General features: G+C 47.3%; 1 long non-coding RNA gene across 2 annotated transcripts in view; it reads right to left on the reverse strand.

Moving 5' to 3' along the window:
* Window positions 1–2,905: 2,905 nt before the first annotated feature.
* The window catches only part of LOC309643056, a 37,167-nt gene continuing 15,763 nt past the window's right edge, over window positions 2,906–24,309 (reverse strand). For both annotated transcript variants that reach the window (XR_014253518.1, XR_014253519.1), the window contains 2 exons: window positions 24,071–24,218; window positions 2,906–4,177 (listed from right to left, as the gene is read on the reverse strand). This is a non-coding gene — a long non-coding RNA (uncharacterized lncRNA). The remainder of the gene's footprint in view (window positions 4,178–24,070; window positions 24,219–24,309) is intronic.

The following is a 24,309-nucleotide window of genomic DNA, read 5'->3' on the forward strand; positions in this document are numbered from 1 at the left end:
CATTTCAGCTATGAATATGTGGGTAGCTTGCAATATATAAGGTCATAAGGCTCCTTACTGACTTCTGATCGCAAAGCTTTCCTGAACCTACCTCATAGCACAGGGAACCATACTCAATATTTTGTAATAACCTATAAGGTAAAATAATCTGAAAAAAGAATATATATATACATATATATATATGTTTTATATATATGTGTGTGTGTGTATACATACGTGTGTGTGTGTATATATATATATATATATATATATATATATATATATATATATATATATATATATATGAAACTGAATCACTGTGCTCTACACCTGAAACTAACACGACATTGTAAATCAATTATACTTCAATAAGGGGACATCCCTGGTGCTCCAGTGGTTAAGACTCCGTGCTTCCACTGCAGGGGGCGAGAGTTCGATCCCTCGTTGGGGAACTGAGATTGTGCATGATGCGTAGCGCAGCCAAAAAATAAAAATAAATAAAAAATAAACACGCAAAAAATTTCAAGACCAGGAAAAAAAAAAAAAAAAAAGGCTTCCTTGAGCTCAGACTTCCCCTATCCTAAGCTAGTATCATTCTCCTAGTTATTAAATGGACACATGACCAAATTCTACTCTCTAGTCTCTGTCAGAGAATTGTCCCAACCATGTCCCAACTGTCAGAGAGCAACGTATCTAAACTTTATCCCCAGTCCCTGGGTTCTCCCTGCTGGTTCCAGTGCTGGCCTGAGGGTCTGCCTCATTCATAGCACAGCCCTGGAGATTGACCCGCAGAACCACTGTCCTGGGTCAGGCTTAGCAGTCCAGGTTTAGCTGGACCAGGATGAAAAGACGCACATAAGGCACTTTGCCCGGGCCCTAGCTCGTGGTAGGGACTCAGTAAATGTTAGATGGTGGTGATGATGATGGTAAGGACTGGGACAGAGAGAGGACATACAAAGATTCATACACCAAGATTTGGCTTTGAGGCCTTAACTTGAATTTCAGTATGGAAGAGTAGTTTGTTTTTTTAAATTGGTTTTAATTCACCTTCTCTAGAACACGGAATTTAACAGAATGAGATGCTATATCACATAATACTGGAAAAGTGCAAAGGGTTGTAAAGCTGGGCTTTTGAAAGATCTAATTATTTTGTTATGAGGGCTCACCTCCCAACATTCTCCCTACTTCAGTCACCTGTCAGGGAGTCTGACTGAGGCAGTTCTTCAGAGAAGAGGCCAGACCATGGCAGACAGAATTGAAACAGGATCTGAGGATGGGCTGTGTGGTGGAGGTGGAAAGGGAGAGAAGAGACTAGTAGAAGGACTTGCTCTGCCTCCCTCTAGGGTCAGAGGGCACAAAGGGCCCACACTGATGTCGGGGCGGGGGGTTGAAAGCCAGATGACAGAGGGCCACACTTGAATGCTTAGGTCTGTTTGTGCTTGTAACACTATCAAGTCATTGTTGGTAGGTGAGAATCTGAATGGCTCACAGCCAAACCCTTTCGGGCACAGACTGTGCTATCCCCTCCCTTTAATGCCAGGTGGTGACAGTGTTAGCTCGGGAACAAAGCAATGTAGCTGCTAAATCCACTGATGAGACCTCTTGATTCTAAACCTCTGAGTTCCTGAACAGAACTCCTCTGTGAGTCTCAGTGATAACTGTGAGAAACCAGAGAAAGGAGGCAACTCAGAGGCTTCCTGTAGACTTAGATCAGGGACAACTCCATTGAGGACGGACTGAGTGTTGATTCCAATGAGTAGGTAGATAAATCCTGTTCAAACATTTCTGGGAAAAAAAAAAAAAAGGAAGAAAGGGAGAAAGAGAGAAAGAAAGGTGGGGGAGGGAGGGAGGGAGGAAGGAAGGGAGGGAGAGAGAGAGAAAGAAAGAAAGAAAGAAAGAAAGAAAGAAAGAAAGAAAGAAAGAAAGAAAGAAAGAAAGAAAGAAAGAAGGAAAGAAAGAAAGAAAGAAAGAAAGAAAGAAAGAGAGAGGAGGGAGGGAGGAAGTGAAACAGGAGGGAAGGAGGCAGGGCACAACCTTTGAAAGAATGACATAGCCGAGTACATGACATAAACTGATTAGAACCAAATGGGTCCAAGATGGTGGACAAGTCGACTTCCACTAGACCTTGAACCTCAGTATACACTCACATCAGCAAGCTAAATGACACACCCACAGGCGTCATGACAGTTCCAAGACCGACCATAAGGATCAAAAAGTGGGAAGTGGCCCAATTCCTGGAAATCCCCACCCCTTCCTGAAATAGCTGGAATACTCCTCCCTCTCATTAGCCTATGAAATTACCCACTCCTATAAAAACTGACAACCTCATACCCTGGTGCCTTTCTCACCTTCTGAGATGGCCCACACTCAGTGGAGCATGTTTCTCTCTAAATAAATCCACTTCTTGCCTATTACTTTGTCTCTCACTGAATTCTTTCTGCAATGAGACATCAAGAACCTGAGCTTCATTAAGTCCTGAAACCAGGTGTGTGATCTCAGTTGGAAGACTGTGGGTTTTGGCTGGGTTCTAGTCCCAGCACGTGGGTCCAAGTCCCAATCTGAGGTGCATGGTTTCAGTTTTCCTTTTGGCGATGCACAGTCATCTGGAGAGCTTGTTAAACAGTAGACTCAGGAGCCTCCTACTCAGAGATTCTGATCAAGAAGATTGCGTGGGGCCCATGAACCTGCATTTTTAACAAGCTTCTCCAATGATTTAAAGACTGTCCTCTCTTTCTCATAATTGGAGAAACAACACTCTCTTACTCTCCCATTTGGCCCAGAAGCCTGGGTTCTTGTCAGATATTTCTTGATTTTGATGAAGATCAAACATTGTATCAAAGTGAGCATGACTGAGGCTAGATGTCCTGTTTCTAACCTAGATCAGAATTTATTTATTTATTTATTTATTTTACATTTTATTTTATTTTATTTTTTATTTTTTGGCCACACTGCGTGGCATGTGGGATCTTAGTTCCTCAACCAGGGGACAAATCCATGCCCCCTGCAGTGGAAGCACAGAATCCTAACCACTGGACCACCAAGGAAATCCCTAGATCAGAATTTAGATTCTGTTATAGAAAGATACTTTCTATACTTATAATCATTTGGCAGTTTTCATTGGTTTTGTGGTAAAGAGCACAGGCTCTGCAACCAAAACCTGCGTTCAATTCTTGGAACTGCTATTTAACTTCTCCAAGCCTTGGTTTCTTCAGCTGTAAAATGCAGGTCTACTTCATAAGATTATTATGAGGATTAAGTAAATTACTGAGTGAAAGCTCTTACCACAGTGCTTGGCACATGGTAAACTCTCATTAAATGGTAACAATGATCTCTATTCCCTTTGTAGTTCTCCTCTCCTAGCCCTTTCTCCTGCTGTCTTCTTCTCCAACACTGCGTAATAGAAATATCTGGAGAAGTAATTGGACCTTAGCTTTGTAGACAGGATCCAAAACATCTTGCAGCCTTCTATTCTTCCCAACGCCAGGGCAGCCAGGCGGGGTTAAGTCTGCCCTCCATAGACCTCTAGCAGCATCTGTGTGGGAGGGGTTTTTCACTGAGACACTTGGGCCCATTCCCAGATTTTATTAGTGCTAGGTCTAGTTTATATTGGGCCCTGGATTTGTGACTCCAAATTAGTTAATGAGTTGTAGTTGTGCCTCACGAAAATATAGGTCTCCTCACCTTGGATTTTCTCTAGCAGGAGGTCGATAAATCAGTGGAAACCAGGAATATTCTTCAGAGGTGGCAGGAAGGCAAGAGTCAGGATTATCATCTTTTTTAAAATTATTTTTTAAAAGCAAAGCCAACAACCATTCCTCATAGCCCCTTCACCCAGGCAGCCAGAGTGCCAGTGCCCCAGCGTGTTAGAACTCACAGGCTGGACCTTACGAGCAGGCAATGGCTAGACAATCACTCAGCAGCAGAACAACACACTCTTGCCATGGCAGGGCTTCAGCTAGCAGATCTGGCAGTTTATTTGTCAATATTATTTGTCGTTAGCTTAATTGTAGGAAAATTGAAAAGTGTAATGTATAGCCATGAAACCCTTAAGGCTGGTTAATCTTTTTGGATTGTAACCAAAGTAATTTTTATTAGCTGATCTCATCTCGATTATAATATGCAGAACACTGGAAAAGTTGCTGAAGGCTCCAGGTCATGGTGTGCACAGGGAACCGACAGGCTCCATCATCTGCATTTTCTGCCAAGGAGAGAGAACGGCAGAGGGGGCTGGATTAAAAGAACTGGGTTTGAACTCAACAACAAAAAAGCAAACAACACAATCAAAAAATAGGCAGAAGACCTAAAGAGACATTTCTCCAAAGAAGAAATATAGATGGCCAATAGGCACATGAAAAGATGCTCAACGTTGCTAATTATTAGAGAAATGCAAATCAAAACTACAATGAAGTACCACCTCACACCAGTCAGAATGGCCATCATTAAAAAGTCTACAAATAACAAGTGCTAAAGAGGGTGTGGATAAAAGGGAACCCTCCTACACTCTTGGTGGGAATGTAAGTTGATGAAGCCACTGTGGAAAACAGTATGGAGTTTCCTCAGAAAACTAAAAATAAAATTACCATATGAGGGGCTTTCCTGGTGGTGCAGTGGTTGAGGGTCTGCCTTCCAATGCAGAGGACTCGGGTTCGAGCCCTGGTCTGGGAGGAGCCCACATGCCGCGGAGCGGCTCGGCCCGTGAGCCACGGTTGCTGAGCCTGTGCGTCTGGAGCCTGTGCGCGGCATCGAGAGGCCGCGATGGTGAGAGGCCCGCGCACCGCGATGAGGAGTGGCCCCCGCTTGCCACAGCTGGGGAAAGCCCTCGCACAGATACGAAGACTCAACACAGCCATACATACATACATACATACATACATAAAAAGAATGTAAGCAAACAAGAATATCATTAAAAAAAAAAAAAATTAAAAAAAAAAAAAAAATTACCATATGATCCAGCAATCCCAAGCCTGGGCATACATCCAGACAAAACTATAATTCAAAAAGATACATGCATCCCTATGTTCATAGCAGCACTATTCACAAGAGCCAAGACATGGAAACAACCTAAATGTCCATCGACAGATGAATGGATAAAGAAGATGTGGTACATATATACCATGGAATACTACTCAGCCATAAAAAAGAACAAAATAGTGCCATGTGCAGCAACATGGATGCAACTAGAGATTATCATACTAAGTGAAGTAAATCAGAAAAAGACAAATACCATATGATATCACTTATATGTGGAATCTAAAACATGACAGAAATGAACCTATCTATGAAACAGAAACAGAATCACGGACATTGAGAATAGACTGGTGGTTGCCAAGGGGGAGAGGGGTGGGAGAGGGATGGATTGGGAGTCTGGGATTAGCAGATGCAAACTGGTATATATAGAATGGCTAAACAACAAGGTCAGGAACTATATTCAATAACATGTGATAAACCATAATGGAAAAGAATATAACAAAGAATATATATATGTATAACTGAGTCACTTTGCTGTACAGCAGTAATTAACACAACATTGTAAATCAACTGTATTTCAATTTAAAAAAAAAAAGAATTGGGTTTGAGATGGGAGTGGGGAGAGGAGAGGAGGAGTCTCCAGGATGGACCCAGAAATGATCCTGGCAACCCCTGAGGCCAAGCCACGTTAGGTCCTGTGCCTTGTATGCTGGAGGTGTCAGGCCCAGGAGGGCACTGCAAAGAACATCTGAATAAGGGCCATAGTTCAGAATTAGGCTCCAGCAGAGGAAATGGAGGCAAATCCAAAAAGCCAAAGAAAACACTTGTTCTTTCCATCAGCATTGGTTTATTTATGACTATTTGGAAAGACTCTCTTCTTCAGTTTTACAGTTCAAGTGTGGTAGTACCAAGAATTGGAACTATATCTGCAATTGAAAATTTGAAATTTGTAAGGAATGAGTCTAACAGTCTCTGCTCTTTCTCTGGACTTTTTTTTTTTTTGTACCAGAGAAAGGAGAACAGACGTTCTCATCCATTCTACTACCCCTTTTTCAGCTGATATATGAGGGGGCCTCCTTTTCTGCTTTGCCTTCTCTTGGGTACCTCTAAATACCCAATCCAGCAATGAGCCTTTTCGAAGGGTGAAGTTGGGGCCAGAAACACTGGAATTCTACTGACACATGACTGATGCCCTTGACCCCAACCATACACCCCAGCAAATGAGCCAGCAGCCTATTCTAAACAAATGGGGAGCCTAGAGGCAGCACGTGGGCTTTTTCCCCACCTTAGCCCTTTTATGAATATAAATATTTAGTTCATGGTGTTTTGCAGAATTAAATCTCTGAGCCTAGATTAGCCTGGTAATATCATTATGTAGATGCCAGGGATGAGCTACCTGTGACTGCTGTGTGTCTTCTCATTCAATGATGCCTGTGATGACTTGATGCACTTTCATTTGCCAGGGCAATCATTAATTGCATATGAAACAGTTGGTGTTTGGCTTTAAGGGAAGCTGATTGGGTCAGTCACCGAGTTTGGCTCAATGATCTACAGCTGGCTCTTTGCTCCTGCATGCCTGCTTTCTTTTCAAAGCATTCTTACTCAGTGTTTTGGGGACCCCCTGAGGAAGAGGCTGTGAAACATAGGGGGTTTTAATCTGTGTTTTCCTTTGGGCATTATAGCTTTAATTTTAATATTTTGGATAATAAAGAATGATTTTAAATTAAATTTGCGAGTTGGCCATCTGTGATAGTTTGGACTTTTTCCTCCTCTCTGGCAGGTTTTTTACTTAATTCTTTCTGAACATTAGCAAGAGTGTGTTGAGAGCCAGAGAAGCAAAGGGTAGCGGAGAGGGTAAACCCGTGGAACTTGGAGAAATGGGAAAAGCCTTTGATGCCTGGCCTTTCACCCTGGGGGTTGGTGGAAAAAACTTGATGTCCTGAGTCAAAATCATAAAAGTTAACTAGCATGCAATTGCAACTTCCTGTCATCTCCTCTTGATCTGTCTTGAGAAAGTAGTTTGCCAAGGTTATGCCTCAGTTTGCCCATCTGAGGCATGGAAGTGATTAAACAGAGAAGTGATTTTCTCCACAGAGGTGCCACTACAGTTTGGGGACAGTTCTTCATCTGAGGACAGCTACTGGAACACAAGTCATCATCATCCGCTGAAGGCTGAAAGGGTCTGAGAAGCTTATATATGTTCCCAAATCTAAAGCTAAATCCAAGAAATCTACCTAGAAATAGCAATATATGCTTCATCTAGTCAGTGAAATCCAGGATGAAGAATTTTCTACCCTTCCAAGGGAAGTGAGGACACATCATCATCTCCACTGCAGACCACAGCATTAATGAGTCAGACAGACAGCGTCACTGAACACACAGACAAATGTTGAGCGAATGCCAGAATAAAATGAAAAAGTACCTGCCAGCAGACGAGTTGGTGTGATAAGTGGTTTAGCTAGGGAAAGCAAGCGGGTCTTGCATGGCAAGGCAAGTAACTCCTTCTCCTCTGTATAGTGGAAGGAGGCTTCTTGGAGGGGTCAAAATTTGCATTTCAGAAAGGAGGGGGAGTTTGAAGGGCTGTGCAGGGAGAGTAATCCTGGCAGAGCATGTGGGCCCTCTGAGCAGACTGCAGGGATCAGGGCCTGGGGGTCTAAGAGGGTGAGTGGAGGGAAACAGACAAGGGGATAGAGATAAAGCAGAGGCTGAAGAAAGCCACCTTAAATGCTCTCTGGAACCAGAATGGGGTATAAACAAAAACCCCAGGAAGCTTCTGGAGGCCTGAAGTTGTGTGTGGGTCCAGAGGCTTTGTTAGCATCATAATGGTTTTCTTTGTATCTGCTCATTTCCCACGTCTCTCCTCCCTCACCCTGAATTCTGCTTTTATCAAATCAGGGTGGGGCTCCCAGGCACCTCCCTACACCGAGAAGGGCCAAAGTCATTGCTGCACAGGTCAGAGGGCAAAGGTTATGAAATGAACTGGAAGGTCAGGGAGGCAATATTCATGGCTCTGAGCAGGATAGAAGCTCAGGTGAACAAGTATATATCATGTTTTTAAGACCTCACATGAGCATCCTTTGTCCCGCATGACTCCTAGACTAAGAGATAAGCTTGGAATCTCAATCTCTCTCTCTCTCTCTCACACACACACACACACACACACACACACATACACACTCAAACACAGAGATTCTCCCTCTCCTTCCCCTCCTCTTCTCTCTTCTCTAAAATACCTGGTTCTCCTGAATACAACCTTGGTATCCCCCCAAGAGTAGAAAACAACCCCAACAAGTGCCTATGAAAAAGCCTTTAAGACTCATGAATATTTAGCTCGTCCTCATGTAAAATATATGACTTTGTGTAAGGATCAGGCGAACGAGGTGCATGATTTTTTTCTGATTTATGGGCCCGGAGACGGATTATTCATAGCAGAGCAGCTGTGTGGAAAGATTCATCCGCTGCAAAATGTGATTGTACATCAGGCAGTGTGTGGGAACGGAGCTATGACTAATGGCTGCTTTACATATAAATGAGAAGGTTTGTGCTAGGAACTGTAAAAAAATACAATCACTCAGCTGATGGGCAGGCTCCTTATGGGGGTGCAGGAGAGGGACCACAGGAAAGGCAGGCAAATGAATGCCTCACCCCCCAAAAGCTAAGCCAGGTGGGGGTGAGAGTCAGGGAGGAGCAGGTGAGGGGATGGAGGGAATTTGGAGAAGCAGGCAACTCTCCTGACCTGGACGTCATCAGTCCCTGTGTTTGTAACTTCCAGGACCCACTGCGACCTGAGAGCCTGTCGGGTCAGAGATGTGGCCCAAAGGAAGTGGCTGCATTGCCAACCCACTCAGGGGTGATGGTCAGATCCTGAACCCTCCAGAGCTTGATGTTAGGCTTCTGAAGATTCAGATCCATTTCAGAAGCCAGCACAGGAATCACTTGGGTAAACCTCTGCAGAGAAAAATTGTGCGAATCTGAGATTTCCCTCTGCCACTCCTCATGTCTCCCTTGCTTTTCCTCGTTCATCTCTCCCCTCTCTCGTAGCTGAGACAGGCTGTCTAGACATTGCAGATGTGGACAGATGTTGGGTCTGTAATTTATAACAACGGCCTCCAGAAGGCAATTCCAATTCGTTTCGGTAAGGCTTTGAGTTACAGGCAGAAAAAATACCCTGTAAATACCGTTGACTTACATGGTAACTACACCAAGGGTTTACTTAGTGAACAATCACTAACTATAGCATAATTACATATCCCTGCAGATTACCAGAGAATTTAATGACACTGAGCAGGTAATGACCACCAAAACCAAGTTTCTGGCTTTGGGAGGACCTGGAGAGCAAGGGGAGTTGAGCCATACTTAACAGGAATTTATGCCTTTTTCTTCAAGTCATCAATTAGTCTCCATTTTGAGGGCCTTTGAGTTTTATCTACATTGCTAGACATCCCTTCGCCATCATACTGAACTCTAAGCAGGTTGGATGCTGGTTGTTGCTTGGAGCCGACACGGTTTTATTTTTATTTTTTGGCTGTGCCACGTGGCTTGTGGGATTCCCTGACCAGGGATTGAACCCAGGCCCTCAGCAGTGAAAGTGCAGAGTCCTAAGCACTGGACCACCAGGGAATTCCCTGGGCTGACACAGTTTTAAACCATGTGGTATCTGGAGGTACACACAAAGCCCTCAGACAAGCAAGGAAGCTGGAAAATTATCTTTGCTGTTATCATAACGGGTCGTGCACTCAGCAGCAGGGCTGAGCTGCACCCACCCACTCGCACTCTCTCCTGCTGGCTGATGGCTAAACAGCTGTCCAGGCCAACAGTGAAGAGGACTGGCCCACACAAGATCAAGCTAATCCTCATGGGGATTACATTCTGATCTGGTGATTATACTGGGAAATGGAAAGGTGAATTTCTAGAATCATTTTTCATGAAATTCAGGATACTTCTTACTCTCACCTGGGGTGGTGTGTGTGGAGGCGGGAGGAGGAAGTTAATATTAAGGCCAATACCCAGAGAAGTTAAGTGATCTGCCATGATCAGAGTTTGTTGGTAGCAGAAGCCAAATTTGCACTTGGGGTCTGCCATCCCTGAGAACTCTGACCAGCTGGTTTCTCTGGGTTTAGAGGATCAGAGCTGGCCGGCAGCTGGGAAGCTCAGGCTTCCCTGGATATGAAAGGTTGCAGTTGAAATAGCCATCAGGGTTTCATTTATGTCAGTCTGGGGGAAGGGGAAGAGGAGTGGGAATAAAGGGGGGAGGAAAAGGTAGAAATCAAATAAACACATTGACAGGGTTGAATTCCAATTTTCAATCCATCACCAACCTCCTCTAGTTTATCTGTTCCATAGAATCTTCCTTCCCCCTCTTGCCTGTCCAAAAACAATCAAACAAATCTTTATCTTAATACACCTCTAGGTACCGACCCCTGGGTTTCCACAGACCCTGAAAAGAATGCCTGATGCCAATTTAAGGATTGATATTGTCCAGAGAACTCTGATTCTTTTCAATAGCTGTTCTCTCTCTCATTCCCACCCTCCCCTGCTTCTGCTACTGAATGCTCTGTATCCAACTTGAATGATATCTTGCTTCACCTGAAGAAGTGGGCCTGGTTTAGAATGTCAGCTCCTGGCAGAGCCACAAAACAGATCACTAGGGCTTCCCTGGTGGCGCAGTGGTTGAGAATCTGCCTGCCAATGCAGGCGACACGGGTTCGAGCCCTGGTCTGGGAAGATCCCACATGCCGCGGAGCAACTAGGCCCGTGAGCCACAACTACTGAGCCTGCGCGTCTGGAGCTTGTGCTCCGCAACAAGAGAGGCCGCGACAGTGAGAGGCCCGCGCATCGCGATGAAGAGTGGCCCCTGCATGCTGCAACTAGAGAAAGCCCTTGCACAGAAACTAAGACCCAACACAGCCAAAAATAAAGAAAGAAAGAAAGGAAGAAGCTTTCATTAAAAAAAAAAAAAAAAAAAAAAACAAAACAGATCACTAGCTGGAAGGATTGGCCGCCTGGGCCAAAGGAAAGGAGTTAGGATTATCAGGTGTCATGACTGCAACTGCTCTTCTCTGGTGGGCATTGGCCAGTGGGTCTGGTCTCAGGTCCAGTCTAGGAGGAAAGATGTCAGCTGCAAGAGGATGGGTTTAGGAAACAATCTGTGTCTTAGAAGTTTAAGGCTTTGAATGAGACATCTAAAGATACTCCTGAGACTTATTTTATGGAAACTTTAAAAAAATATGAGGGAGTCCTGCCTGCCAGGGGTGTGTGAGATTTTTAACCTACTGAGAGATATAGATGACAATGGCCCGGAGCCTCTCACCCCAGGAGATCCTTGTAAGTGCACCAAGCCTCACACAGCTCCCTGGCAGGAATGGATATGGTTACTTGTACTTCCAGCCCAAGGAGGGCTGTGGGGCGAAGGAGGGACGCCCTCTGGTCAGGGAGGACAAATGAGCTATAATAATGTTAATAGCTAGCATGAATTAGGAGATTACTGTGTGCCAGGCATATATTATCTCTTTGATGATACATCCATGCATTAGCTCTTTGATAAAGAGAAATTTACCCACTGCCAGGGAGCAGAACTTTCCTCAAAATAAGAGGAAGCACTTGGCACATAATCCCACTCTGTGTCCTCCCAGCAATAGCTGGAAGGTCATGTATAGTTTTTAGGAGTGGAGGGTAGAAGCAAGAGGGAAAGACAGCTTCAGGGACACATATCCCCAGATGTCTGTGGGGGAGGGAACTTCAGGGTACAGACTCAGGTGTCTCCATACACAGAGAATAGATACCACTGGGTATGAGAGAGCTAATGAAACGATGGCTTTACTGATACATGTGTATATATACATACATGAACACATGTCCACACACAACGTCCCACATAGATATAGATCATCTGGTGAGTAATATGTCTGAATCAATGAGAAAAGACCACATAGCTTAGGCACAAGAGACATAGTATAAGATGTGGTTGATCATATACACATGAGAATGATGTTCTATCTCCCACAAAGATCCCTTCCTAGACTTTTTTTTTTTTTTTGGCTGCGCTGGGCAGCTTATGGGATCTCAGTTCCCCAACCAGGGCTTGAACCTGGGGCCCTGAATCCTAACCACTAGGCCACCAGGGAATTCCCCCTTCCTAGGTTTCTTGATAAGCTAACCTAAACCTGGGGTGTTGGACAAAGACAGGACAGGACTGGAAAGGGTTCACGTTATAGGTGTTTCCGCAAAGGGATTAAGGTCTGATCTTCTCTGGTATCTGAGGTATCATGTGTATCTGCAGGAAGGCTATGGATGTTCAGACTAGGGTCTGGGTCAGAAGGAAGCATAGATCCAGAGTCCAACCTAAGGTTATTTCTCTAATACTGAAGCCCCTGAGAGTCCAAAAATAGTTACCTGAAATGAATAATAGAAAGCCCAGGGGCTTTGGAGCCAGAAAGCCTAGGTTTAATGCCTGCCCTTTCTACTACTTATCAGCTTCTCATTCATTCATTCACTCAATAAATATTTATTAAGCATTAACTGTGTGCCAGGTGTGTGACCTTTGGGGGTAAGCTGTATAACTCAGTCGGCTTCAGTTTCCTCATCTATAAACCAGGGAAAATAATCCATAGGAGTCACAGTCGTTGTGAGGTGCTTGGCGCATAGCTGAGTCTCAATAAATGCTTCTTGTTGTCGTTAGCACTAGTAAGAGAAATCCAATTATGTCTCTTTAATATAGTTGCTTTCTTTTGCTAGTTTTTCCCCCCAACGGTGTCTGACCTGTGTCTAGGGGAATTTTGTATAGCCCCAGAAGATCAGCCCCTCCTCGTAGGGGCTCTGACAGTGGGCCCAGGATGTGGCTCATCTCCGGAGTAAAGCAGCACAGGACATGTTTAGTACCCTGGTTGTTTTTGGTGCTTGCCTGTCCCCCTGCCTGGACTGTGAGCGCCTCAGGGGCAGGGACTGTGTCTTCACTTGTTTAGCATTGTGACCACAGTGCCTCTGACAGTGCCTGGCACACAGAAGGCACTCAGTAGATGCCTGGCACACAGAAGGCACTCAGTAGATGTTTGCTGAATGAATGGAAGAAGGAAGGAGCAGGGTTTCTAGCCCTGTAGTGGTTGTGCAGGCCCCTCATTCCTTCATTCCACAAATATTTATCGAGCGGCTACAATGTCCCTGAATACTGTACCAGGTGTTGGAGACATAAGGGTCCCTGCCCTCATGGAGCTCGGAGTCCAGTGGGAAAATACAGGCTGTAATCAGATAGTCACAAAAGGAAACATCTCCTTACAATATGTGGTCTGTGTTGTAAAGGAAGTAAATGACGATAGGAAAGCATATCAAAGAGCGAGGTAACGAAGTGTGGGTAGTCACAGGAGGCTTCCTCCAGGCCGCAACACTTCAGCTGACATCAGAAGTGAGAGTGGGCGTTAAAGCCATGCGGGGCTGGTGCTGCTCCCGCCAACAGGCGTCTTCCAAGGAGAGGAAACCTGTGCACAGTCCCAGTGGCTGGTTAGAACATGGCACGTTCAGGCAACAGGAAAAGGCCAATATGGCTGGAGCACAACGTGAGACTGAGAGTGTAGGGCAAAGAAGTTGGAGACGTGGGTTCTCGTCTTTGTCCTCAGAGCAAGGGGACACCATAACGGGGTTTCAAGTCGAGGGATGATAGTAGTGAGAGGATCACCACCTGGCTGAGTTGAGGGGGCAAGAGGGCAAGGGGGAGGCCAGTCAGTGGGGTGTGGAGTTAGGTAGGCAACAGATGGCAGTGGCCTTGGACTGCGGTGGTGGAGACAGAAAAGGATGGATGAGTAGAGCACTTTAGAGTGGAGGTGAAAGGGCTAGCTGATGGTCAGGTCCTGAGGGGCAGATGAGGAGCCGGAGGAGCCATAGATGCCCCTAGGTTTGTAAACTTGCTCCTAGTGTCTGTCTGCTCCTTGCTCACCTCTATTAAAGGTCTTCTTTCTCACAAACCCAAGAGTTTGGTTCTGATAGCCTTCAGAGGTGGATGGATTTCCACTTCCAGAGAATGAGAGAGACTACCAGGGGCCCCGCAGTATCTGGGAGGCACCTAGAGGGTCATTTCCCCAATGAACCAGGCACTCATTTATCCTCCCAAACTCACCCAAACACACACACTCTCTCAGACTCTCTGGCTCCCCAGACTTACACAGACTTCCAATCACTCCCTACAGACCACTCCATCCTACCCTTATTTATCCCTGCCTCCCCAAAGCCCTCTGTGGTCCCCTTTCCCACTCTTCTCCCTACCCCGCCCCAGCCCCCATCTCCCTCTGCCTCCACTTCACCCTATTGAGAAACAACCACCCCCAGAACCCCTGCCCCCGGCTGCTGCTCCCTGAGCCCCGCCCGCCCTCCCTCCTCCTGCTCCTCTCCCTGACAGATGCCTCAGAGCCCCGGGCCGCAGTTAAGGTGACGAGATGCAGCAATTCTTTATGAACATTTCATTCCTGCTCGCTACACGACGTAAATTAGATGGTGTGTTACATTCGGGCAATAAGAGAGATATGTCACCGTGACGCTGGCCCATTGGATGGAGAGGGTAATCCTGCCGTGAATTTCATTACTGCTTTTATATAGACAGAATTAGCTCGGTGACAGCGAGCCTGATTGTCTTTCACTAGGGGTTTGGCGAAGAGCTGAAAGGATTTCACCCTGATGTGCACACTACTGAGTGACCCGCTCACCAGCGGCTCCGCTGATTGCTTTGCACCTTGCAGACCCGCGATTGGCTCAGCCTCTCTGCCGCCTCGCCTCCCTCCCTGGCCCCCGGCCCTCGCGCTTGGCTTTTTCTTGAAGCAAGAAGAAAGGAGACCTAATGGAAGAGTCACAAGGTCATGAAGGGAAATGTATGGGGGAAGGGCAAGGTGACAGAGTTAAAAAAAAAAATTTAACAATCCCTTTCTGATCAGAGTCTCCTGGACAGAAGCTGTGGCCACTCACTCTTGCCTCCCAGAAAAGAGCAAGAAGGACCGGGTCCCTGGGGCACACGTCCATGGCCCTCAGGGCAAAAGGGCAACTGGGTAGAGGTTGGTAGATCCTTGTGAGTCTCCCTGGCAGAGCCTCCCAAGCTGCCATCAGGTTCCTGTCCCTTTGCCTCTTGCATCTCTGGGTCTTTCCCCCTTAGTGGCTCAGGGCTCTTTCCCGCCTCCCAGCCAGGGACACTTGTAAGAAACAAGAGCAAGAACCGTTATCACTCCCAGCCTGCGGACCCAGCAATTCCAACGTGCAGGTGGACTTCCATTTCCCACGCTCACCTGATCCTGTCACGGCCCCACCCCCACCCTACCGCACGTATTCATAACACTCTTCAGAGACTTCCAGAATCCTCCACAGGGCATAGATGGCCCAGCCGAGGGACTGCCTTCCTTCAGCTTGTTTCTGTGGGGTGGCCAGTTCTGAGAGCGTCAGCCCCCTCTCTGTTCTCTTGGCCTCCGCCTTGGTATCTCTCACCTTCTGTCACCTTGCCCACTCCTTCCCTCACGTCTGTCAATCCCTCAGCAAACAAAGGTCTTCTGCCAGGCCTTCCTGAGGCAGCTGGTGGCCCCTGGGGCTGGCCAGGGAGGTTGACCATTGGCTGGACCCCTGAAAGTTTCTCTTACGGCCCAGACCAGCCAGCTCTGTGGTCTCTGTGCCGGGAAGGATTAAAGCCAGTCTCCCCTTTCCAGAGGGGGAGGAGGCTCCCTGGACCTCGGCAGAGCTGAGCAGGCTCTCAGGAGGCCTGGCACAGGGTCGCTGCACCCTGACTCTGTCTGCCCGGGTACAGCGCACGGAGCTTTCCCTGCGGCCTCCCACCCCGGGCACCCTCAGCTCCAGTGGCCTGTCCTCCATGGAGCCCAGCGAGAGGGTTCCCTTAATGAATTACTCATGCAGTCACACTGAAGAGTTTTACACTGAAATCCCTTCTCCATGAAGCCAAGGCTTAAGCCTTCGATGCTGAAACTAAACTCCTGCCCTACCTGTACGATAGCTGGATGACGAGGCAGGTCATTGCATCTATCTGAACTTCAGTCTCCTCATCTCCAAAAGGAAAGTGGTAACTGCTGTTGTGGAGGCCGTGCTGCAATGCCCTGCTTCCCTCAGTACTCAAGGACGGTCTCCAGGCGCTGCCCTGGCTTGGCAGCTTTCCTTGGAGTTGTCTCTGTCGAAAGGGAGCTGCCTCACTTAAGGTCATGCCCTTCCCCTGGGCAGCCTGCATCCAATGCCTGGTCATTCCCAGCATATGGAGGCCCAGCCCCCTCTCCCCAACTTGGGACAGTCCTGAAGGGCCATTCCAGCCTCAGAGCCCTCCTTGTGGTCCACCAAGGCCTTTTTTGAGACTGCAGCACAGCTCAACTTCTCCTTCTGTTCAGTCCTGCTTCTTTCCAGTTCCATCCCTTGCACTTGTGATGATCCCAAGGGCACTCCCCAGTGAAGCTCCCGCACAGTAATCTCCACCCTAGAGTCTGCTTCCAGACCCAACCTGCAGGCAATTCAATTCCTGCCTACCTGCTGACTGGGCTACTACAAGGACGAAAGTGTTTTGTAAAGTGCCATGAGAAACACAGCTGCTGCTGTTTACCTTCATCATCATCATTGTCCTCTTCATCATCTTCACAGCAGAGCCTGCCCAGCTGGTGTGATGAGGTTCACATACTTTGGCCAGGAAGTCCCGTAAATGAACACCCAGACTTCTTTTTTCTCCTAAGGACAAGGTCGTTTGCATTCTTCCTTTTATCTTCTGATCAGAATGCCCTTCCCAAATTGGCCAGACTCCCTCAGAAAGCTAGCTGTGGTCCTAAGGATCTAGGGGTTCAAATTGGTGAAGTTCTGTTACCCACATCTCATTCTCTGCACCGAGAATCAGTGAGCTAAGTGCCCATTGGATTCTCTCTCCTACATTCTCCAGATGCCTTTCTAGCTGCGCTTCCTACTCTTTATTTAAAGCGCGTACTTTCCTCCTGTAGACCAAAGCGTCCATCCCTAGTGGGTGGCAACAGGTCTTAAGTGAGGCCTAAGGGCAGGGTCTCCTCTCCTAGAGCTAAGACTTCCTTCCTTCTGGGCCGTGTTTACAGCCCCCAAAATAAAGAAAGCCCGGGATCCCTCTCTCTTAGGGAACAGGCAATGGTCCCAGATTATTGTTACCCTTCTAAGTATTCCCACAGTCTCACTACTGGGCCCACAGCCTTGTCAGCGTTTCAGAGTGGAATGGCAGGTAGGGACACTGCCAGGTGAATCAGATCGCCAACCCAGTCCCTATTCCTGAACCCTGCCTGACCCAGAATCTGTGCTCCTCAGGAGTGCAACGTCCTGCATCTCTTCTGGAGCTTTCTCTGAGGCCTCCCACAAGGCTGCAGACACTGAGCAGTGAGCCAGGGATATGGGAGATGGAGGTTTCTCACCCCACTCCCATCCTGATGTCACAGACCTCATTTTCTGACACTAATTGGTTGCCATGGAAACAAGTTTCTTAAAGTGCATGATGACTTGAGGTGGTGGGAGGGAGAGCCATAAGAGCAAGCCCTGCCACGAAGAATCCACAGAGCCCCTCAGAATCAAGCAGGGCTGCCCAGAGTCCCTATCCTCTGCTGGTACATTTGCCTCACATATAAGGAGAAAAGTCTGTCTTGTCTTTGAGTAGGGAGATCTTGCTACAAAGTCAGAGATAGTCCAGAGCAAGAAAAGCCAGCCACTTACCCTGGAATAAATGGATATCAGATATGATGTGGGCCCGTCTATTTCAGTCTTAGATTAGAAGTCATCTCTTCTAAGAAACTGTCCTTAACTATCCAATCTCCCATCCCCATCTCCATCTCTCTCTCTCTCTCACACACACACACAACACACACACACGGACACACACATTCCCCTTACTACTTACTCACTCTAGAGCTTACACATTCTTTCAATCATTCATTCAACAAGTACTGATGAGCCTCTGGTGTGTTGTAAACCCTAGGGATACAGCCAGGAGCTGACAGGGCCCTGCCTTATGGAGCTCACTGTCAACATCTTACACCATGTCTTTCTATACTCACATGCTCAACACTTTAATATGCCTCTCTGGGTTTTCTTTTTTCATTCCAGTTCCCCAAATGTGGTGAGCTATCTGGTTGCTGGTAGGGCGGGGTACAATTTGCTTTTTATCCCCTCTACCCATGGGCTTTCCAAGAGTGGAGACCTTGAGCCTATTAACATACATCCTTGCCTAACACTAACCCAAGACTTGGGGCCCCTCAGCCTCCCATGTCATCCCACTGCTCCCAGCACCAGCCTTCCAAGGACCTTGGATTCTTCCATTCTGTTTCAAGGCCAAGGAGCAGAGGAATAGATGGGACTTGAGGATGGGAGCAGAAAGGTGTGTCTGCTGTGTGTCTACTGGAGCGTATACACAGGCACCAGATGCACAGCTGGGCCTTCATACATGTGTGTCCTGCCATCACGCGTGTGCACTTACATTGGCCAATATCTGTGACTTCTAAATTGGCCAGTACAAGGGTGTGAGCAGGTGTGTGATTCCACTTATGAGCATGAGTGAGCATGTGTTCAGGGAAGGGGAATTTAGGGGTATGTGTCTATGTGTGTTTTTTCCAAATGCTTGGCTTTTTTCAAAATCGCTAAGAGCACTACTGTCATTTATGGGGTTTAAAATGTCAGAACAGCGCCCTCAGGGAGGCAGGGGAGATTAAACTGCAAACAGTGAAGGTTATAGATGACGTTTCTGATAGGCTGACAGGCGGACTCAAATGATGCCACACTTTAGCAATCATTTAAACACATACACTCATACACACGCGCGCACACACACACACACACACACACACAGATCATCTCTCCATATTTTAATGGCATATTCTGAAGGCTAAAAACATAAAAGGCCAAGTCTAGAGAACCACAGCTCTGCTTTCAGAACCCAGCCAGCAGTCTCTGGTCTTGTGTGTGGGTGTGTGTGTGTGTGTGTGTGTGTGTGTGTGTGTGTGTGTGTGTGTGTGTACTCACTCAAGTGCACCTACTGTGCCAAGTGAACACATGTGCTTATTTGTTTTTGGGTTTTTCAAAATAAACTTATTTATTTTTAGTTATTTATTATTTTTGGCTGCATTGGGTCTTCGTTGCTGCATGCAGGCTTGCTCTAGTTGCGGCGAGTGGGGTCTACTCTTCGTCGCGGTGCGTGGGCTTCTCATTGCGGTGGCTTCTCTTGTTGTGGAGCACGGGCTCTAGGCGCGCGGGCTTCAGTAGTTGTGGCTCGCGGGTTCTAGAGCGCAGGCTCAGTAGTTGTGGCGCATGGGCTTAGTTGCTCCGCGGCATGTGGGATCTTCCTGCACCAGGGCTTGAACCCGTGTCCCCTGCATTGGCGGGCGCCACCAGGGATACCCATTGTTTTTGTTTATTATGAATTTATTTATTTATGGCTGCATTGGGTCTTCATTGCTGCGTGTGGGCTTTCTCTAGTTGCAGTGAGCGGGGGCTACTCTTCGTTGTGGTGTGCGGGCTTATTGGGGTGGCTTCTCTTGTTGCGGAGTACGGGCTCTAGGCGCGCGGGCTTCAGTGGTTGTGGCACACGGGCTTAGTTGCTCCGCGGCATGTAGGATCTTCCCGGACCAGGGCTCGAACCCATGTCCCCTGCGTTGGCAGGCGGATTCTTAACCACTGTGCCACCAGGGAAGTCCCTTGTGTGCTTATTTGTATTTTAATGTCTGTATAGGTTAATTCCACCTCACTTTTATATAGTGCCCTATATAATAAACAAAATACACCACATTTAACAGTCTACCTGAGCATCATAACAACTTGTATAAAGTAGGCAGGGTCGAGGTTACTATCCCCAGTTTACAGATATAAGAAAACTGAGGCTCAAAGAGGTTCGATGGGCTGCTCAAAGAGGTCCGATGGGCTGCCCAAGCCCACCAGCTAGGAAATGATAAAGTGAAGGTTAGAAGCAGAGTCTTTTTATACTTATCCAGACCTCTTTTCTTGAGGTTGTGTTTCTCAACTCTGGCTACTTTAAAATCCCCTGGGGAGCTTTTAAAACCCATCAATGCCTGAGCCCTACCCCCGGAGATTCTGATCCAGTTGTTCTGAAGGTGGTCCTTGTGGTATGTTTTTAACTTCTAACGTGCAGACTGGTTGAGAACCACTGCTTCCGGGCCTGGTGAAGTCAGGCAGGAGCTGCGCACAGGGGCATCCCAGGTGTCTGATTAGGCTCACATCCCCTCCATGTGAACGTGGATTCCAGTCTCTTTCCTCCTCAGGGTCTATCTTGGCATCAACTTCCCGGGAAGACTTACTTCCCAGGATGATCAGAGCCTCTATTTCTTCTGCATCACCCCAACTCCCCACCGCCTTCCAGACTGTGGAGACTTAAAAGGATGCTCAGCTCAGCCTGATGAATGAAGAGGCTACTGGCCTCACAGTTGTGGCCACCCGGTAAGGGGCAGAACATGTGGTCTTACCAAGAGGGAGGAGAACCAGCTCCACCTGGCCCATCAGCCAGAGGAAAGCCAGAGAGGTGAGGGGCAGCTGCCTTAGTAACAAAGGGCGAGAGGAAAAAGGGAAAGAGACAGAAAGAAGGGAAGAGAGAAGAGAACAGCTGGCCCCCTTTGAAGGCTGTACGGACCAGCTAACTGCTAAAGTCACGGGCAGTGCTCACCTCACTCAGCCCTCTGCGAAAGAGGTGGTCTAGCAGAGCAGTTAGGAGCGCAGACTCAGGTAGTCACCTGCCTGGGCTTGAATCCTGGTTTCTGGTTGCTAGTTATGTGACTTTGGGCAAGTACTTAATACCCCTGTGCCTCGGTTTACTTATCTTTAAAATGGCAGTGATAATAATAGGACCTGCCTCATCGAGTCTCTGGGAGGATTCAGTGAGTTCATGTAAAGTCCCCAACATAGCATAAGTGCTGGGTAGGGTTCAACCGTTGCTATTCTGCATCATTTGATGCTTTGGAACTCTCCCTCCTTGAAATTCTTCCTATCTTCCTGAACATTCCTTCTCGGCCTTCTTTGCTAGCCCTGTTCCTCTGCCCTCCCTCTGAGTCATTGGTTCTCAGCCCCAACTTCATTTTAGAATCACCTGAGGAACTTTTACAGCTCATTCCCAGAGATTCAGATCTAGTTGGTCTGGGGTGGCGCTCAGACACTAGTGTTTTTCAAGTTCCCTGGCTCATCGAAATGTGCTGCCAAGGCTGAAAACCACTCCTCTAAGTGTAGATACTCCCTAGGACTCTATTCTTGGTCTTCTTCTCTCCTCATGTGTCTTTCTTTCTTTTTTTTAATAATCACCTGCAATTGTTTAACATCACAGCTTTTTAAAAAAATTAACTAACTAATTAATTAATTTGGCTGCATTGGGTCTTAGCTGCCGCGTGCGGGCTCTTCGTTGTGGCGCACAGGCTTCTCTCTAGTTGCAGCAGATCGTGCGGGCTCAGGAGTTGCAGCGCATGGGCTTAGTTGCCCCGCAGCATGTGGGATCTTAGTTCCCCAGCCAGGGATCGAACCCACGTCCCCTGCATTAGAAGGTGGATTTTTAACCACTGGACCACCAGGGAAGTCCCTCTCCTCATGTGTCTTTCCCAATTGACCTCCTTCCCATGGCCGTAATTACCATCCATATGCTGGTGACTCTCAAATCCATATACCCTGACAAGACTTCTCTCTTGAATCCCACACACATAGTTCCAGCTCCCTACTAGACATCCTAGTTTCCATATGCATGGAGGTAAAATTGTTCTTAATAGTCTCTTAACCTCCTGGGTACCTTTACTGAGATGTACTCTAGGTCTCCCAAGTACAAGTCCCAATCAGAACTCAGTATTCTGCACTCTCCCCAAACCCATTCCACTCCTTCTGTTCCCCATCTCTGTCACTTCCAACCGTTCACCCAAGGCAGTCATCCAAGAATCCTCTCCCTCATCACCTCCCTCATCCAACCAGGTACAAAATCCTGTCAATTGCCTTGTAAGGCTCTCCCCAGTCTCACTCCTCAGGACCCCCACCACCACTGTCAGAGCTCAGGTCCTCTTTTCTCTTGCCTGCACAATTGTAAGAGCCTCCTCACTGGCCTCCCAGCCTCCAGCGTTTTTGGCTGCATCCTTCTCCCCTTCTCTTCATCATCCTCAGAGCTACCTTTCTGAAATGCAAATCATTCCACTGTTAATGCCCTTCTGGATAAAAGCACAACTTCGCATGGGCCCTTTACTATCTGTCCCCTTCCCCTGGCCTCCCCCAAAGTGACCTCTCTACCCCACCTTCTGTACAGCAGTTCTCCAAATGTGCCAGGCTGTTTGATGCCTCAAGGCTTTTGCATATGCTGTTCCCCCACCTTACATGCCCTTCCTTCTCTTCCCCCTCCCATTTTGCCCACATTTACAAATTAGCTGAAGCACCAGTTCCTCTAGGAAGCGTTACCTGAACGTTACCTCAGGTTGAACTGACCACTGTTTGTTTGTCTTCACTGCACCCTGTAATTGTCTCTATTACGTTGTCTCTCACTCTATTTTACTTCTTTGTTTTCATGCCAGACTCCCCCACTGGACTGTGACATCTGGAAGAATTGGACCATGTCTTATTTGCCTTTGAGAAGAGGGGTGAGGAGGGAGGAGAGCAGACTCTAAGTTCCCCTGGCTAAAGCGCTTAGTTAAGAGTGCTTTGGCTTATGGCTCTGGATTTTGAAGGGTAGCTTCCTTTCTCCTGGAGCCAAGCAGAGAGGCTAGGTATGAGCAAAGAGACCCAAATAAACCACTGGCCAGAAACTGTGCCCCTAGGTTCCTCCTCTGGGTCTGCCTCTCCAGGCCCCAGAGCTGGAAGCTCAGATTGTCTGGCCTTCATGGCCCAACTGAGGTGAGTAGAGTCTTCTTTCCCTTCTTTCATCTGAGATTAGCTTGGGAATACCTCCAAAGGAATCTTCAGAGAGAAACCAAGAAAAACTAAAAGCAAGCAAGCAAACAAACAGACCAACCCATAAGCACTTAGAAACACAGCAATGGACAGAATGCAGATGTCTGATTCTAATTTGTCACCCCTGTCTTAGGGAGCACATTCGAGAGTCGCCTTCTGGACACTGTCACCCTTGCCTAAGACAGCGCATTCAAAAGCCAGCTTCTCTCACCACTCTTAGCCAGGAAAGGGGCTAAGCAGGAATCCTAGTCCCACCCCTTTTCAGCTAGGTGGGCAGCTGAAAAGGTGCAAGCCCATGTTTTACAGCCAGAGAAATTAAAGCAAGCCCTCATCCTAGACAGAAGTGAAAGGTCAAGGCCATCAATGGTCCAGAACAATAGAAAAAGTCAGAGCCCAGGGAATAACCCCAGGACACCCAGGGCAGTGTTTGCTTCATTCATGGCTGGATCTGCCGTGCCTGACCCTTAATTGCTAATATTTCTAGAGCCCTTGCCATATGTCAGCACTGTGCCAGCACTATCTTAGCCTGAGTAACCCTCACAACAACACTATAAGTAAGGACAATTATTATTGCTGTTACAGATGAGGAAACTGAGTCTCAGAGAGGCTAAGTGACTTTTCCAAGGTCATTAAGCCTTGGAAAGGTGGCTAAGCTAGGACCCAAACTCAATCTGACTCCAAAAACCCAGGCTCATAATCTCCATGGTGTACTGCTTAATATATATGGCAGGTGATTATTCAATATTTGCTGATAGTAATAATAATAGCTAACATTTATTGAACAATGTGCCAAACACGGTGTTAAGCACTTTATATACATTATTTTGTTCACTAGATAGGTACTATTATTATTCCCATTTTATAGATGAGGTCACTGAAGCTTAGAGAAGTTAAGAGCATTGTCCACAGCCTCAAAGCTAGTAGGTGAAAGAACTGGAATACAAACCCAGGGGGATGGATAAATGAACAACCAGCACAGACAATCTCTCCACCAGGACCACCACCATCTTAGAGAATATCCACGAAGGCAAGAGAAGGCCTTTCCAGGAGCTCTGACACAGGGGCTGACGCCTTGATATAGGCTGTCAGTGGACTTTTAAGCCATGTCCTGGCAAAGGCAGCTCCAGCCTGGATAGCTCTGCCAAGTTCACAACCCAGTGTACTCAGAAGTAGCCCTAGAAGGTTGGGCCAGCTCCTCCTTTTCCCCAGGCCTCTCCAGAGCACCCTCTCACCAGCTGTATCTACTCACAGTAGTCTGGCACTTGGAATCTGATTGGGTTTGGGGCCTCCAGTATCCAGAAAACCTCCAGGACCTCTCCTAAGAAGGCAGTTTTCAGCTCTCCTTGCTGGATCCTTAAGTTCCTGATGGGAATCCTTGCAGAGAGCCATCCTGTTACCTAAGGAAAGAGAAAGAGGGGAGGCAAACAGCCAACTCCTGGCCTCCCCTCCCCATCTCTTCACCTCCCCAAAGCCTTGCAGGCCACCCCG

Source organism: Balaenoptera physalus, assembly GCF_965194825.1.
Source record: "Balaenoptera physalus genome assembly, chromosome: 14".
In the NCBI taxonomy this organism is placed as follows: Eukaryota; Metazoa; Chordata; class Mammalia; order Artiodactyla; family Balaenopteridae; genus Balaenoptera; species Balaenoptera physalus.